General features: G+C 35.2%; 1 protein-coding gene across 4 annotated transcripts in view; it reads left to right on the top strand.

Annotated features, from left to right (window-relative positions):
• LOC146997001 (uncharacterized) overlaps positions 1 to 12,709 on the top strand; it is a 458,848-nt gene that overhangs the window by 261,389 nt on the left and 184,750 nt on the right. The gene's annotated exons all lie outside the window — the stretch shown is intronic.

Below are 12,709 nucleotides of genomic sequence, written 5' to 3' on the forward strand. Positions count from 1 at the left end.
AAGTAGAAAAGTAAATTGGTAGAAAATTATAAAGTTGCAAAATGTGCAAACAGTTTCTGCATAAATTGACACAAGGGAAAATTTACAAAACACCTCATCAACTCAAAATGTTGGCATTTAAAAAAAGTCAAATTATCATGTGATTTATTTATTTTATTTTTTATTTTTTACTTTTTATAATTTCACTTGTTTTTTCATTTGTGCAGTAATCGTTTGAAATTTTTTATATCATTTCACTTTTCCAACTTTGTCAAACTGAGTATCAGGGCTGGATTTACGTATAAACTACACAAGCTATAGCTTAGGGTCCCCACTTTCTTGCCCCCCCCAATTAAAATATAGTGTATATAGAATTAAAATATATTATAACAGATGTATAAAGGTCCCCAAATCTCAAATAGCTTAGGGCCTTATCAAGTGTAAATCTTATTCTGCTGAGTATGATATTTGAATTTGCTTTGATTTTAGTTTAAATTATTACCACTGATTTACTGCAGCTTTTAATGCATGTTTTTTTTATTTACAATTAATATCTTTATTACTAAATTATAAATAATATTTATGTGTGTATGTTCCTTGCATAAGGGAATAAGGGTGAAACATGGGAGCTGCCAATCTTTTAATTTGCATAATCCCTCACATGAGCACCTCAGATTGAATTTTGATTTTTTTTATTTATTTTGTGTGAATTTAATGAACTTTTGATTAAAAACTCTGTAATTTAAAAGGTTTATGTTGCCACTCAGCAACATATAAGATATCTATGTTTCAAATATATCAGAAAACCTGGTGATATAAAAGAAGTATGCTGCCAGTTGGCAAAGTGCAGGTATTTGTCTTTCAAATTTAAATGCATTGTGAAATAATTGTGGCACTTAGAGCCACCAAATTTTGAACACCGTCTTCATCTGAACGCTGAAGCACAACTTTCATATTTTGTGCAAATTTAAGGAACATTTGATTAACTGTCTGATTGCTCAATTTGTAGACCAAAATAGCTTAAAAAACTTTTTTTTCCCTATATTTTGATTCTATATATATTGGAGAATTGAAAAATGAGCTTTTTCTTTTTATAAAATACTTATATATATATATATAATATAAATTTTTATCATGAGAAACTAAAGTTGCCAGAAAAAACAATTTCAGATGTTATCACCCCCCAAAAAATTTTTCTAAATAAATTTCAGTCGAATTACAGTTAATTTATATTTATTGCATAATATAAAAAAGCAAAATGTATAAAATTTAAGAAAATATAAAGCACTGAGGAAAAACTACCGTAGAAATGCAGTTTAGTATGATAGAGTTCAAAACAGGTTTCAAGACAAAGTCTAACTTCACGGTCTTTGCACCAGATTCAATAAATCTAGTTAATGATCAATCTAATTAATAATTCAATAATTTAATTAAATAATTAAGATAATTGCTGAATGTTTTCTAGCAGCCATTTCTGTAAGAAAAAACACCAAAAAGTGAAGTTTGAGCGGTAATACCACGTGCCTTCAAATGCCGCAATTTAGTGGAGAACTAACAATATCTGTTGGCCAATATGTAAACTAAACGTCTAATACTGTATATAATTTATTTCAATGGGAAAAAACGGGATGCGCTCCTCAATAAAGGAAGAAAAACACATGCCCGGGGGATGAGCAGATTTTGCTACATTTGAGTTGCCCGTGGAAATCGCAGGATGAGCAGCCAAAGAGTTAAAACCTCAACATCTAAAATCTTTGTTGCTTATCAATGCTTAAGATATTTATATTTTGAATTTAATGAAGAGACTTGGTGATTTAAAAGAAATGGGTTGCCACTCTTGGAATTAAAATGTTTTTATCTTCTTTATGGCAGTGTATTGTCATTCACGCAAAACGACTTTTAATTTTTTCTTTCAAATTTATTCTGTAATTAATTAACAAACTACGCTATTCAAAAGCAATAAACTCATTCATTTCATTTATTTATTACTAAGGGGGTCATGAAATTATACTAGCATTCAAATGCATATATATATGTTTGTGTGTGTAAACGTACAGATACACCAAAAATGGGATAAAGTTTAATTAATAATTACTATTAATGTCATGCAAAGGGCTTCAAAATTGATTGATTAATTAAGAGAGATAAAATACATGGTGATTCAAGAAAACATTTAACAAAAGCAACAGCTGAGGAAACGGAGATTGTCTCCATTGAAGCCGTGGATGCGTTGGCAGTAGTATGGCTAGTTACGCATACCACAAAATGGCTGACGTGCACTTGATGTATGCATGCCCAGCTGCAATCGATGAAAAGCAATGTGAATGAATCACGAGAAATATCCTGATATAGAAAGTTGCCTTGCCACTCTGCATCAACGATTGTGCGAAACAGTTCATTCGATATGCAAAAGCCAAATGCCGGTCGCCAACGAATAACTCGGACAGTTTTTTTCCAAAAGAAAGCATTCTCCAAGATCTGGAGCATAATCCTTCAACAAGTACATGAGTTGTAGCCCGAGACACTCATATCCCCGTCTGGCGTATTTTACATGACAAAGGACTGCATCCTTTCCATTTACGATGCATCTGGACATTGGAACCGGAAGGCTACAACAAGCACATAGATTTTGCGTGGTGATTTTTGCAAAAAAATTGTGCAAACCAAAACTTCACAGCAAGTGATCTCGTCACTGATGAGGCTACCTTCTCACTAGAGGGTGTGATGAACATACACAGCTTGCGTACTTGGGCAGATAAAAACTCACATGCTACATGTATGCATGCCTCACAGTGCAAATTTGCCCTCAGTATGTGCTCTAGCATTGTAGGAGACTTTTTACTTGGTCCATACTTTCTCCCAGAATGACTTGATTGGCTGCATTTATGTAGCATTTTTGCAACAGGGTTGCCACGCTACCTGGAAAACTGGAAAAAGTCAGGGAATTTGAAAATTGACCAAGAAGTTCAGGGAATTTCATATGGCGATCCCCCCCCAAAAAAAGCGAGTTTTGCACCGACGTTGGAAACGATCACTTTTATTGGCGAATTGTGTATTGGGTGAGCGTCGTTCGGGCAGCTGGAATAGAGCCAATTTTCACAGCTCCAATTAGATTGTCTTTTAGAAAGGCAAAGCAAATTTCAGGTAACCTCGAGAATCGCATGTGCAGTGCATGTTGAACTAAGCAAAATACTTATTGTCGTATAAAACAAAATCGGTTTAATACTAATATACGGTACCATGGAAGTTAGAATCAAAGAATATGTATTGTTAAGAAGGAAAATTTCGATTTTTTTCCTCCCTGGAGCAAATTACAGAAAAAAACCTATTTACAAAAAATCAATATTACATGGTTGGTATGATTAATACATTGTATGTCTCCCAGACAATGCAATACAGTCCGTACAATGCCTAGGTATGCTGAGTATCAAATTATCGATCTGATCTTGGGGGATATTACACCACTCAAAAAGCAATGCTCTCCGAAGTTCCGGTAGACATGTAGGAGGAGGTTGACAGGCTGCAACTTGTCGATGTATCCCACATGTGCTCTACCGGATTCAAGTCCGGTGAGAATGCTGGCCAGTCCATACGGGTGATATCGCCGATTGAAGGCATTCGCTTACGATGTTTGCACGGTGAGGATGGGCGTTTTCATCCATAAACACAAATTGTGCGGCCATGGCGCCCCAAAACAAATGTACATGTTGTTCCAGAATGATGTCCTGATAGATTTGGCTTGTCATGGTTCCAATTTGAACATGCAGGTCAGTTCTGGAACCCAGAATAATTCCACCCCAAATGAGCACTCCTGCACCACCGTAACGGTGTTGTTCAATGATGTTTTCTTGGTAGTAACGGGTACCTGGAGCTCTCCATATGAAAGTCCGGCGAGAATCAGACTGCAAGCTAAACCTGGACTTGTCGGAAAACATCACACAAGCCCACTGTTGCGGTGTCCACAATGCATGCTCTCTACTCCAGGATTAACCGCAGGCGACAGTGAGTTGCAGTAAGTGGAATGCATATGACAGGTCTACGAGCATATAGACCAATCTGCCCTAAGCGTTTGTACATGGTCTGCCTTGAAATTGTCGTACCAGTGGCTTAAGAGAGCTGACGAGACAGGTCTGAGGCTGTGCTCCGCCAGTTTTTTTTGGCAGTAACTGCCAAATACCGGTCCTCATTCGGCGTGTTAACTCTGGGGCAACCTGTGCTGTAACGTCTACTCTCACATTACCATCATCTTGGAATGTTGCCAAAGCCTGGAGATGATACTCTGGGCAATTCCAAGTTTGTCTGATACTTCCAGTTGGGTACGCCCACATTCCAGACGGCCGATAATTCTACCACGTAAAAAATCATCCATTTGCTTCCTTTGTGTCATAACTATTCGGTTATTGCACTGAAATGCTTATAAAGTGCCTGCGAAAAATTTTACTTCTTTGCCTGTATTCCTTATATATCACTCTCTTACACTCTCGTCATTGTGACGTACCATCAGTGTCATCTAGTTACTACCTGAAATTTGCATACGGTTCTTGAAGATGTGTGTTGTGATTTTACAGGTGATATATTTATTTTAGAGTTCGATTTCCGCGTGACTCCGAATTATCCTTAATTTATGGACATGAATGTGATTGAAAATGAGAATATAACACTAAGTTTGAAGCATTCAAATTTTTTAAGAAACTTGAAACACTTGAAAAATAATATAATGATAAAAACCTGTTATCTGAAATCTTTAAGGTACAGATGGCAAGCGGCTCGGATGTGACTCGATATTAGATACGTAATATACAAAATAATTTTTTTTTCAATTTTTTGTATGAGTTTACTTTTATTGCAATTTTTTTTTCAATTTTTTGATTCAGTTTTAATACTTCACCATATTAAATTGTTATTATTCTATATATTTATTCTATTATTCTATATATGTATTCTTAATTAATATATATATTCTTAATTATTTCTACATGTGTAATAATTTAGAGGAGGAGACTCAGATGTTTTTAATCATGATTGTTGTTATAGATGGTAATGGAATGTATATATATAATTACATAAAGTTGCAGACGGGCTAGTGAAGGAAAATTTTCTTTATTTTTGAGAAGCACAGTTTTAAAATGAATTGCACATCATTATAATTATACAGTTGATGAAAGAGAGATAATTTGGCAACATCATTGCTAAACAGCAAGCAAGAGCTGGAATGTAACCCATTTAAAATGAAAGCTTAGGAGAGTTGTGAAAAAGTTATTCCTCTCAAATTTCCTGTTGGCAGTTAAAAATTTTAATAACTGGTGGCCATTTGAGTTTCAGTTTGCAAAACTATCTGCATCACCAGCATAATGCAACAGTTATGTGACATGTATTAATTTGAAAATATTGCATTTTAGAGATTTATTATAAGAATTTACAATTTTTAGATCAAAACAGCAAAGTAAACAAATTAAAGCTAGAATTTTTATTTACATATTTCACCCACACAACACACATTGATCAGCTATTAAAATTCCTGTACCATGAAGGCAACATGTAACAAACAGCAAATTTTGCCTGAAAAATAATATATGTGGGGATATGCATTCCAGAACATGCACACAGAGCAGGTATAAGCAACACCATCTGTCTTGTGTGTAAATGGAAAGATTGGACAGCAGTTGTTTTATAAGGTATTTCTCCCACCTTCTTAGCGAGCCTTCATGGTGTAGTGGTGTGCACATTCAGCGTGTAATTGAGAGGTCAACGGTTCGATTCCTGGTGAAGGCGTTGTTAATTTTTCATCTTGACTGCCTCCAAAAATACCTGTCTCTACAGTTTAACATGGAAATCACATTTCAGCTTTGGTTGTTGGTGTTAAGGTCTGTTATCCTCACGTGAGGAGGAACTTTTACCAGCACTTATCACAGTTTGACTGTGGCAGGATCACGGCCTTTCGGGACTGCAGTTTATTTTCCACAACATTGCTACTCATGTAAGTTGGAAACTCAACTCATTACTGTCAAGTGAATGGGGAATTAATAGGTCCAGTAGGATCCTGCAGGGTGCCATGTGGGATCTCAATGACCAGAGCCACTAATATCCAAGAGGATATATATTTATATATGTTGACCTTGAAGATTATACAACCATGGCACATTTGAGTCAAACTTGGTTCCTGTGCAGGATGACATGTGTAGCATCTTTTTTATGCCTTTCCCTGTTATTGCCGTGGAGACAGGTTACACCCAGTGCAAGAAACAACAGCACTGGACACAGGAATGGCACCAAGTCATCTTCTCGATCACATCGCGGTTCTGCATACAGCATGATGTCGGATGTATTCAATCATGGAGGCAGGGAGTAGCACGAATGATGCCAACTTGCATTTGTTATTGTCATAATGCCTAAGCTCGTGGCATGCTAATGTGGGGTGCCGTGGATAGACATTCAGGTTATATCTTGGTCTCATAGCTGGTAATCTGGATGGCCACTGGTACATTTATGACTTGTTAAGGCTCATGAATGTGCCCTATCATCGAGGCCTAAGTAATGAAATCATTCGACTAAATAATGCATGATGGACAGTAAGGATATGTGGTCAATACAGAGGAATTCAATTCCATTGTTGCTCTAGCCAGCAAGTTCTCCATATCTCTCATCCACCTAGAACATCTAGTTATGGGTTACCAAGAGACTGGCATGTGACCACTCATCTGTCACTATGATTGATGAACTCTGGTACAGAATTGAAGCCACATAGAATGAAGTACCCCCTTATCTGTCATCCAAGTTCAGTTCAACTTAGAGTGTAGTCAAATTGCAGCTGTTGCTGCCAGATGGGGCTGCTCTCTGTACTGAATTCTGCATTCAATATACCACAAAACCTTCATGCTGTGTGGAAGGAAGTTCTTTTTTCTTTCCACAGTGCATGCAGAATTCAGTACACTGAACTGCCATCTCTGGCAGCAGCAGCGACACTAATCCAGCCGGGCATCAAGTTGAACCGAATGAATGTCATATATAGGTGTTTCATTCATTTATATATATGTAACTATATATCATTATATATATATCTTTTATATATGTATCCTTTATATGTTAGTACTCTAGGTTGATGTACCAGAACCATATGTAAACACAAATTAAATATGTTGACCATTCTGCTTTTTTTTTTAGCTAGAGTTGTAATGGATGGTTTTGCCATGTTCTTTGGTTTCTGCAGGATTATTGTACTTAAAATTGCATTCATATGTAGGGAAGCTTGAAAGGAAGGTCTTTGTTGCAACACCACCTAGTGGTGGTTTTAGTTGCTTTTTTAATTATAATTCTGGCTTTATGCTCAGGAATTCTTATCGATAGTTTTCTGTATGTTGAGCTGATACATTGAGTTTCTGTGCTTGTTTCTTTCATTGTAAATTGGGGTAGTATATACACGTGAAGTATCTATTGTGGCAATATTTGATTTATCTGATCTTAACAATTTCCAGATAAATGAGGCTATCCAGATATTCCAGATATATGATTCCAGATATATGACTATTCCAGATAAATGAGGCTATATAATAGATCTTATTATTAAAATCTCATTGAAAAAGTTTACTTTTGATTAATGGATAGAGCCCTATTTCAATGAAAATCATAAGTGTTCGAACACTTTTGGGAGCCACTGTACCTAGCCAACCGGAAAAAAGAAGAAAGAAACAAAGTTCTTTCATTTCGTTAGAGATATATCCGAGTTCTTTAGGGTGAAAGGCAACAGCAAGAGCAAAGTTAAATTCCCAGTGAGTAACTAAAGGACATGTCTGAATATAATAACAGAAAATACGAATAAAATTCTGTTGACTTTGCATCTTTCGATACGCGCCAAAGCGGAAAAATAGATACTGTTTATGAGCTTTGCATCTGCCTTTTAAAACACTGCAGTTGAAGTGAACTAACTTCGTGATTCATGAATTTCCTTACATCTACCTTTTCGTTTCCAACGTTTTCGTATAGTAGCTAGGGTTGCCATAAGGTAACTAAGATTAATTAGGAAAAAAAAAAAAAGAAAAAAAAAAGAAAAAAAATACTATTTAAAACTGTGTGATTACTTTGAAAATGGCTAAATTTCTTACAGATACAAAGCATACTGATCGGAAATCATATCCAAGAAAGCTAAGCTAATTGTCATTCTAGCCCACGATGCAAATTTCCAGAGAATATTTTCATTAATGGTCCTCAGGAATCGGATAAAAGTAACAAGTTTGCAGTGGAGGCAGTTGAAGCAATTCTGATTTGTCATTACAATGACTCACGCTCAATTTTGAAATTATGTGAAAGAAGAAAATGATATAAGTAAGAAAGTAAAATCAACATAAAATATGACTGGCATAAAAAGGATTGGTTTTACATCTTTTTTATTACTCATTGTTTAGGTTCCAAAAACTTTATTCATTTTTTGTCAGAGTAAAATAAACCATTTTAAATGTAGCCTGTAAACATCCCCTATCAATGCTTAACAGTTATGCCATTCCTATTCATAGCAGTTAAATTTTAACGTAGGAGGTCCACCAGCTGCCGAGCGCTAAAGTCGCTGAACACTGGTAGTTCGAGTCCTGGCTAACGGGCTGGCATGGGTGTTTTCTTAGTTTTCCCCAGTTTGAGCCAATTTCACTTAGGAACTCCTCCACGAAGGCATCCCTTCTCTCAGGCAGATAGTCCTCGTGTACTTTGCAGTAATTTAACAAAACATTAATTTAGGAAACCTGCCGTCCAGACGGGAACGTAACCGTAACCGAAGAGCCTGATTTCGAATCCCGGAGAAGGCATGTATGTAAATTGTCTGTGCCTTCATAGGACGTAACGGTGGCCGCCGGCCCCATAATAAAACGACCTCCTTTTCTGACCTTAGTAGGGGGCAACGCCTATAATCGGTTAGTGCCCGCCATAATTTAAAAAAATAAATAAATAAATAAAATAAAATAGAAAGGCTTTCACGTGTTATATTACTCTCAAAGGGTTTTTTTTTTTTTTTTTTTTTTTTTTTTTTTTTTAATTACGTACATATACACGTTTGTGTTGGTTGTGCTGCGTTAACCATGAGACCTATTATTATCGGCCAGGAGGGTTGCAGTACACTCGTATATATTACATTACGTTACACATACACATTTCGAGAGCATTTGGGCTAAAAATATTTAAAAACAGCATATCTTTAGAATTTCCGACAGATAGTCTTGCGCGCTGGAGATAAAAGTGTTTTTTCAATACAATGTTACCGTTACTTGATTTGAAATCGTTGAGTTTGCTAATCAAAAATTCGTTTTGACAAGTTTTACAAAATATGAAATAGACAATAAAAGAAATTCTAAATTCGGGTTTCCGGGTATCCATATTCGGGTAGAGAACTACGATATTCAGAGTTTAACGTCTCTAAGTAACCCCCCCTTTTTTTTTTCCCGCACGATGCGAGAACCATACATGCATTCATGCAGATTCTGCATTATTTAATTTCTTTAAATATAATACAGGCTCTAATATTTGGGGGCAACAATTTAAAAAGTGATTCGCTGTTTATAGTGAATCCACGCAAAATGCCAAAACGAAATTAATAGCCCTGCTGAGCCAACGCCCTTTGGGCTAAAAAAAATAGGAAAGCTAAACTTCAGTCCACTTCAGCTAGTTTTTATTAGAATTTACGACTACCTGGATTTAGTGTCAAAATGGTCTTCAGTATTTAATTTTTTTCGAAATTGTTTATGTCGCCAACATCGCCAATTTAAAAAATAATAATGAAAAATCTGAAAGGGTTGATTTTACCGATCGTCCAGAAGGGCCTTTTTTTCCCTTTGAAAGTGGAGATTATGGGCAGAGACGTCCCAGGTGGAATAACGGAATATTTTAAAGGATAATACAGGTACATAATACATTTAGGGTAACACAGGAATGTTCTGTATCTCTTGTGTACTTAAAAACTGAAGGAAATATAAAATGCAATTCTATATAATTAGATGTATCATGAATTAAGTGCATTTTTACTTAAACATATTAAAATGTAAATAGATAATATTCTTTAGAATTGCATCTATTTCTTTTAAATAGCTTAGTTGTTAATACTGGACAAACGAAAGAATTATATCTTCCGTTTTTCCGAAAGGCAACTGGCTCGCATGAAAAGTGAAACAACGAAAAATCTTGTTTCAAGCGGGGGGGGGGGGACGACAGAGGCAAGACAACACGCGCCAAACAATTTTCTCTAGACTAAGTTTCGATCAAGGTTAATTTTTCTAAACTAAAGTTTAGTTTAGAAATCTCTATTTTAATTAGTTACTGAAGTTATCTTTAGTTTCTAAACTAAAGCTGTCTTTAGTTATCTTTAGTTTTTATCCCTGTCTTGAGCTAGCTGTAACGATCTGTAAACAAGTAACGAAGTAAGAATCATATTCAGTTGCTTTGAAAATGTGGAACACATTTAGTTTAATCTTGGTTAAATAAATAAATAAAAATATTTTTTTTTAAAAAATCAATCTTAGCTTTTCCAAAACCCCACGAGTGACCACTCAATACCGGTAGTTCGACTAAAATTGCAAACCTCTTCGAACTAGTGGGCTACATGAGTACTTCTCTTGGTTTTTCACTTGTCTGTAACATGAGTATAATCTAGTTTCCTGAGAAAGACCTCCACAAAGGCGTCCCATCCCTGAAGGTGATACCCCTACAGTACTGTGTGTATTCAGTTAACATAACCTAATTTTTTAACCCGAGCGGGCGGTGAGCCAGAAGGGCTATTAGTCTCAAAACGGCATTTTATGGCGTTTCACTATAAACGGCGAATCACTCTTTAAATTGTTGCCACCAAATATTACCGACCTGTATTATATTTAAAGAAATTAAATAATGAAGAAGCTGCATGAATGCATGCATGTTTCTAGCATTGTGAAGAAAGTACGGTACCTACGGTCATCCAATTTTTAATAACGTAATCCTCCACCCGAACATGAGCACCTGGACCCCCGAATTTTGAATTTCGAATTTTTTCCATATTTTGGAAAATTTTAAGGAATTTTTGATTAACAAACTCAACGATTTTAAAGCCAGTAGTGGCAACACCGTACAGAAAAAAAGTGTTTTTATCTCCTGCGCGCGACACTGTCTACAGATGTTCTGTTTTTAAACATTTTGCGATATTGCTGTTGAATTGAATATTATGTGGCCTGAGTGTGAACACACAAAACGTTAAAAGACGCAGTTTTGAATGTCATATAAAATCTGAAAACTTTCAGAATTTTTTTAAAATTTTACTTACTTATTTGTTTATGTATTTTTCAAAATTGGTTTCACGCTGATTTCCTTCAAATGTTAGGTTAGGTTATTTGGCCAAGCACATTGGCCAAATAACGTAGGTTTGATTTCGTGGAGTAATTTCTAAGGAAAACTGATTGCATAGTAAAAATCACAAAAGCCAACGCCAGTAGTCAACAGTTTTAACTACTCGGGTACAGTGGAGCCAGATTTGCTTCTAAAGAATTTGGAATTTAGTGACAGAATATTACAGCCATGCGCCAAAAAATGGATAATGATCCAATTCCAGATGAAAAAAAAAATCATATTTTCTTGAAAGGAAAATCATGCAAACTGTCATTCTGTCAACCAAGAGTTTGAATCCCCCCCCTGTTAATCAGAAATTGTAAAATACAGTAAATGCCCCTTAATGTTATCATTTGGATATTGTTATCGAACTGCAGAAATTCCTCTAATTTGTATATGAAAACATGAAAAATACATCACTCATTGCGATTAACAGTTCGGTTAATACGATCCAAATATTACAAATACATTTTTTAAACAAAGGTTTCTTTTAAAGTTTAATATGGTTTATCAGTTTGAGTTTATATATAAACATGGCTCAAGTGGAATAGCGACACATTTTACAGGATATTAGATGAATTATGCGTTTAGACTAACGTATTTCGTCCATTTTACGCCTATTTATTTCGTTTTTTCATAGTTGCCGGTTTTTCCCGGTTGCATATTTCCGAATTCTATCCCACCCCCTTTTCGAATTCAAATAAAATCGTGACTGTTTCGTATCATTTAAGTCGTTATTGTATTTTTCTCCATGGATAATTGATGTCATTTTTATTGCCGAAAAGGAAGATTGAGCGATTCTCCAATTGTATGAGGTTTTAGATTTTTCGTAATTAAATATGAAATTTGTAAGGATGCCGATGAAACCTCAGGAACTGTTGTATATTTTCTCAAAAATACATTTTGATATTTCACGCTGTTAGTTAATTTCTTAAAAATTAATCAGATTTATTTACTAAATCGTTATGTTTAGTTTCCAAATATAGTTTTAATTTAACAGGTTTCATGCATTGATTTTTCATTGCATTTAACACACAACGGATATTCATTTTCCACTGATAATGCAACATGTAAAACAGTATCTAATAAACTCTTCTTGATATTTACTTGATTTTTTATTAGAAGTAGAAAGAAAAATGTTTATTAGATGTCTGACCATCATTCCCATTTTCACTCTTGCCGATTTAATCCCAGTATACGTTACACACGGGATTGGGTGAATTTTGCAACATTATTATAAGCAGTAAACTGGTCATTTTGGTGTTGGCGAAAATTTTCAAACTCGCGCCAAGACCATACCGCGTTCTAGGATTGTACCCTCTTTGTGTAGCCATTTATCCATCGAACAAAACTGATTTTTTTTTTTTTTTTTTTTTTTTTATCATCCTTCAAGCACGCA

Source organism: Stegodyphus dumicola, chromosome 5 (assembly GCF_044657685.1).
Source record: "Stegodyphus dumicola isolate Sdum_Otavi_A_Nest chromosome 5, ASM4465768v1".
Lineage (NCBI taxonomy): Eukaryota > Metazoa > Arthropoda > Arachnida > Araneae > Eresidae > Stegodyphus > Stegodyphus dumicola.